The sequence below is a fragment of the Ursus arctos genome, unplaced genomic scaffold (assembly GCF_023065955.2).
Source record: "Ursus arctos isolate Adak ecotype North America unplaced genomic scaffold, UrsArc2.0 scaffold_104, whole genome shotgun sequence".
Classification (NCBI taxonomy): Eukaryota; Metazoa; Chordata; class Mammalia; order Carnivora; family Ursidae; genus Ursus; species Ursus arctos.
The window spans coordinates 59971-66551 of NW_026622769.1; positions in this window are offsets into that span (position 1 = coordinate 59971).

The following is a 6581-nucleotide window of genomic DNA, read 5'->3' on the forward strand; positions in this document are numbered from 1 at the left end:
TTTTTCACAACAAGGATGGACCTTGAGGGTATAATGCTGCATGAAATAAGTCAGATAATACACGATTCACTCATGGGGAATCCGAGCAAAGAAAGGAAACATCAACAAACCCATAGGTACAGACAACAGACTGACGCCACCAGAGGGGAAGGGGACGGGGCAGGTGCGGTGCGTGAAGGGCACCCGGTGGTGGGGCAGGGGCATTCCTCTGGGAGAAGCAGCCTCCCCCAGACGCTGCCCCCAGGGACAGGCAGCCCGGACAGGGGGCTGACTTCCTCTGGGCGAGTGGGGCACGGTCGGAGACACGGAGGTCCTCGCGGTGAAGAACGGTGACAAGGCTCTCACCACAAACGTGGAGGCTTGAAAGAGCACACGTGTAATTCACGTACAGCCCTGGGGGCTGGGAGCTCAGGCAGAGTCTCATGGATTAAGATCACGGTGTTTATAGGAACGGCTCCTTCTGGAGGTTCCGGGGAGAGTTCGTTGGGTGCTGCGTCCAGCGTGCCGCGCTCCTGCGCTTGGGGCTGCGTCACTCCAGTCTCCGTCCCCACCGTCCTTTGCCTTCTCCTCTCCGGTAACCAAATCTCCCTCTGCTTCCATCTCACAAAGATACTCATGATTACACTGAGGGCCTGCCCGGGCATCTCAAACTCCTTAACTTAACTGTATCGGCGAGGTTCCTTGCGCCATACAAGGTACCATTCGTAGCTCTCGGGGGCTGGGATCTAGATCTCTGTGGAGGGTACTCTTCAGCCTGTGACACTGGCCGGACATGAGGCATTCTCCAACCCCACGCTGACCCATCAGCAAAGGGTGGAGCCTCACTGGCGGGGGCTCGAGCACCAGCTTCGGCCAGTTGGTGGACCGCCCCAAGCTGTGCTGACCCAGCCGGGACTCCTAGGAAGCCTGGCTTCAAAAGAAGACCTGGGGGCTGGGGGAGGGCTCTGAGTAGTGACAGCACAGACTGCACACGGGGGCGGGGAGACTTCCGTAACGGTCCGACAAGCTGCTAGATTGATAAACTAGCAAAGCAGCAAGGTCAACAAGCCCGAGGAGGGACGGGCTAATCACACTCCAGAGTCACTGTAACGGATCATCTAAACTGCCCAGTTTTCAACAAAAGCTCATGAGATGTGCGGAGAGTAGTGTAGCAGCTGCCCGGGGATGTGCGGAGAGTAGTGTAGCAGCTGCCCGGGGATGTGCGGACAGTAGTGTAGCAGCTGCCCGGGGATGTGCGGAGAGTAGTGTAGCACCTGCCCGGGGACGTAGGTAAGAGGAACTGTCTTGGAAGCCCAGATGTTGGACTTAAGCCACAAAGACATCAAAGCTTTCCTTAGCCAGATGCCCATGAGTGGGGGGGGGGAGTCCCGCACAGGTTCCACTGCTATTGCTGGACCCCCAAGCCACGGAGCAGTGACCCACCACCTCGGACCCCTCCACCTGGAGCTCCTCTGCTAGACCCTCCACCCAAGGCTCAGCCAATACCATCCTTCCCACTGGCTAGTGCTGCACCCTAGGGACCCATGTTAGAGCCGACAGCCTGTAGCAATGAGCTCATGACCTTGGGACTCACCCGTCTTCCCAAGTCCCCCACCAACCTAATGGAAAAGGGACCATCTGTGGAGGGTCCTGCACATTCCCAGATGGTTACTGGCCCCTCTGAGGCTGGGACACGGTTGGGATATGTCTGTGCTGTCTTCAGGGCTCAGGTCTCTGGGGACAGGCTCACTGTGAAGTCCTGAGGCTCACCCCGCATTCACACAGCCCCTTCTAGGGTGGGGCCTCGGCAGAGATCTTATTTTGTAAAGATCTCATTTTGTAAAATTTGCAGAAGTAGAATAATCACCGTCAGTTAAAGCTCTCTTCCCGCGGCAACCTGCTGTCAGTCACTCCCCCCTGCTGCATGGGACTGTGGGGGGCACTGCTCAAAACCCCGAGCTGGGGCTACATTCAGTGTGGGTTTAGCGGGAACAGCCACTTCCTGGAAGAGTTAAGCTATTGCCATCAATCTGGTGTGGAAATGGCTCCCAGGGACACACCGGTCCCCCTCTGTGCTGAGCGTCAGGACACTCTGGGCTGACGGAACTGGCTGATGAGTGTCGTCAGTTCAAGAAACACCCAGGGCCATCTAGTCACAAACGAGAAAACCACAAAGGCCCTGAAATCTGAGGGCTTATATGTAGAAGAAATGTGATAGAGGTCTCCTCAAGTTTAACAGTTCTAAAAACTTATACCATATCACCCACAGGAGCCATTATCTGAAAATAAGGTTTTTTTTTTTTTCTTTTTTTCTTTTTTTCGATTTTATTTATTTATTTGACAGAGAGAGATGGCCAGCGAGAGAGGGAACACAAGCAGGGGGAGTGGGAGAGGAAGAAGCAGGCTCCCAGCAGAGGAGCCTGATGCGGGGCTCGATCCCAGAACCCTGGGATCACGCCCTGAGCCGAAGGCAGACGCTTAACGACTGAGCCACCCAGGCGCCCCTGAAAAAAACTTTTCTAAGCTGTAGTAAAAATAAACTTTGATCAAACATGTTAGAAAAGACACTAGGGGCGCCTGGGTGGCACAGAGGTTGGGCGTCTGCCTTCGACCCAGGGCGTGATCCCGGCGTTATGGGATCGAGCCCCACATCAGGCTCCTCCGCGATGAGCCTCCTTTTCCTCTCCCACTCCCCCTGCCTGTGTTCCCTCTCTCGCTGGCTGTCTCTCTCTGTCAAATAAATAAAAAATAAAATTAAAAAAAAAAAGAAAAGACACTAAATTATCTTCTCTTCGTATATCACAAAAGTGTTGTCATCTTTTTATTTTATTTTATTTTATTTTATTTTAAGTCATCTCTGCACCCAATGTGGGGCTCGAACTCACAACCCAAGATCAAGAGTTGCACGCTCCACTAACTGAGCCCACCAGGCACCCCAAACAGCGTCATCCTAATAGGCCATCAGAGCATGCATCCAAAAAGCAGAAGGGAAACATGCCAGAGAAATATTTCAGGAAGATAATTCATGACATTATGTTGACTCTCTGTGTTTTGTGATGGTTGTGATACTGGTCAACTCTAAAAATTTATGTTGCATGTTAGGATTTCTTTTCTCACTCTATTCACCTAATTTCAGATATTTGATTTTGTCTTCTATTTCTTGAAAACCGCACTATGCAGGAAAGAGTTAACACAGCGGGGCTAGGACCGCTCTCTTTGGTAAGACGTGCTCAGGAGGTTAGCTGGCAACTGGGAACTTCAATTTCAGGAAGGCTCCTGCTGTTCCCTAAGAGTGGCTCACGGAGCCTCAGCTGTACAAACAAATATGGTTTATGCTGAACTCCTGCCTTCCTCCTGGGCATCTGGAATTGGCGTATGTGCCTCCCTGATCAGCCCCCATGAACGCCCTAGGTGCTGAGTCTCCATGCACACTGTCACCGCTGGCTGCTGGGGGGCGTAGTGTGTCCTGTGGAGAAGGTTCTGGAAGCTGTGCTTGGTTCCCTAACTTTGCCACATGAACCTCATTCCTTTGCTGATTTAGATCACTACCCTTTCTCTGTAATAAATCTCAGCCACTAGTTCAGCGATCTGTGCCAAACTCTACAAGCCCTGCAAGCAGAACACTGAATGCAGGAGTGGTTTGGGGATCTCAGACATACCTCTCAAATGTGTGTAAGTGTTAGGCCCCCAAACCTGGATCTACCCATGGTCACAACACAGGGTCAGAGAATCAAGGGGGCAGGGATGGCCGGCTAAAGTGGAGATGCTTCCATCTCCACTGGTTGGAGGTCTTAGTTCCCAGGGGTGGAGGGACCAGTCCCACCAACGGACACGGTAAAGGTTCCACTGATCTGGAGAGAACAGCTGCCACCAGCCACTTTGGACCCTGGGATCCTTAGGCCCAGATTCAATATTACTGATTGTCCTGGGTTACTAGTGTCCCTGCTATGCAACTGGGGCAGGACACATGTGGGGACACCTGTAGGGCTTCCGCCTGCATCAGCAGACAGCCACCGAAGTCTTGACCCAATTAGAGCAGGGACAACACGAGCTCAGACTGCTGAGGGAAAAAGGCCCTTTCACTCCACCAATAACCAGCTGGGTCCAGCCAAAGAACTGAGAGCGGGGAGACGGCGGGTGGTGAGTCACAGAGGATGCGGCCATCACGGCCTCAGACCAGGAGCAGTGGCAGGACCATGGCTGGCTCCTGGCCCTCACGCTGCGCTCATCTGGGAGACGGGTACCTCGAAGGATGCACGGTGCCGGCAGGACTCGGGTTCTTGCCTGCTACGGTGTGTCCATTCTACCCGCTCTTATGGCCTGATGTTAATCTTGAGGGGCAGGGTCCACGGCCCTCCCCCTGATGCTGGCCAAACCTTTCTGATTGCCTTACCCCATATCGTCTGGTGGGAGTAATACTATATGACTTCTGAGTCTAGGTCTTAAAACACCAGACGTGCGCACCTTGTGGTCTTTTGAGGTTACCCTGGAGTCCAGGTGCCATGTTTCCAGGAAGCAGGGAGGCCATGGGTAGGTGTGCTGTCTCGCAGACCCAGGCGAGGTCCTGACCAGCAGTCAGCATCAACCACCAGAGACGTGAGAGAGGAAGCCCTCAAGACCGCAGCCGTCGCGATTTGCAGTGACGACGGGCAGGAAAGATGCTAAGTGCACACCACCTGGATGAGCCCAGGCAACGCTCAGGACCGCAAGACTTAATAACATAATTATTTTTTGTTATTCAAAGTCACTAAGGTTATGCAGCAAGAGATAAACAGACACACACACCCTACTCAATCCCTTTCTGGAAAGGCCTAGGGTATCTTCATTCTGAAAGGGAAAAAGAAGGCCCATTTTATTGCACTGTGGGAGCTGGATATAAAGGGGGGGCATACTGGAACACAAGCCTGTGCACCTTCTTAGGCCCCCAGGGCATGTCACCTCCTCTCAATGAGTGTTGCAATCTTTTAGGCTCCTCTTCCCACATTCAAACTGAAGCATGGACTCTGATTTCCAGAGCACTGCAGAGGGGCAGAAGAATGCAGCTGGTAGGGGGGAAATGAGCCTCCCCCTGGGGACCTGGCCACTGGGAAACACAGATACCTGGAGACAGGAGAAACCCAGGGAGGAAAGCCCTTCACTTCTCCCCCCTGTAGGCCCACTGGCAGTTCCGTTGCACTGGATTGACATGAGACACTGGAATACATCAAGCCAGGATATGGGAAAGAGTGACAGGAAGGAAGCAATACTTGGGACTGGCAAGGATTATGTGAGAATGTAACACTCTTGGTGGGAAGAGAGGGGGAAAAGGAACTCTCACATTCACTCTTCATTCAGCACATCTCTATTGTGGGGTTCTATCCCCACAGCATAAGCCCCTAGATACACCCCTACTGCCCTCAATGGGGCAGCAGCTGGGATGCTCCTGGCACATCCACCCCGTGGATATCAAGCTGCCAACCAAAAATTAATGAGAGTTCCACAGGATTATTCGAGCAGATTTCATAAGGTGTTTTTTGAGTGAAAACCGGAAAAGTTTGTATAAAATTATCTCATTAAAAATAATAACCAGAGTTCCAAATGCTACATGGCTGCACAACTGCACGTACGTGCGCCTGATGCATACGGAGTGTGGAGAAAAACACGGAAGGAACCCTCTACTACAGTAAGGAAGACGATGTGGGGGCTGGGTGGGCGTGGGCAGAAGAGCCAAGCCAACGAGGAAAAGAAACTCTTAAATGCCCTATTGATGTGGGAAACAAAGGCAGAAAAAATTTTATTTTTTAGAAGATTTTATTTATTTATTTGACAGAGAGAGAGAATGCACAGGCACGGGGAACAGAAGGCAGAGGGAGAGGCAGGCTCCCCGCTGAGCAGGAAGCCCGACGCGGGGCTCAATCCCAGGACAGACGTCCAACTGACTAAGCCACCCAGGCACCCCCAGAAGAAAAATTATTAAATGTCCTTACTTCCTACAGCCCATCGACAGGTCCTTGAAACAGGCAGAGTGACCTTCCTCCAGGAGCTCAGCTCTCTCGATGTTGACACTTTGCTAAGGGCAAAAGGCAATCTTAGCCAGACCTCCCTGCCCCCCGCCCCCAGGATCCTGTAAGGATATTTTACACATAAAAATTCCTTTAGAAATTTCCTTGATCTCTAAACCCCCAAGATACATGCTGGCAATCACCCCCCCCAAACATACGGCCCACTAATATACATGAAGGGTCTCATGACTCAGGTTTTATTAGACGGTAATAAATGACCTTTTCCCAACAGTAGCTAGCCCCCTCAAGGTCCTGGAAACCTTGCTTCCAAAATTCCTTAGAAACTTAAGTTATCCCTAACCCCCTCCCAGCTTGAAAGTATATCATGGGCCACTCCTCATGACCCCAGAGCAGCTCTTTCTGCCCACAGGTCCTGCCCCCCGAGCTTTCATAAAAACACCTTTTTGCACCCAAAACATCTCAAGAATTCTTTCTTGGCCGGGGGCTTCGAACCCTAACATCTTTCCTACATCACTATCTAAAGAGAATATGAGGGGCGTGGGGGTGGCTCAGATGGTTAAGCATCTGCCTTTGGCTCCCGTCACGATCCCTGGGGTCCTG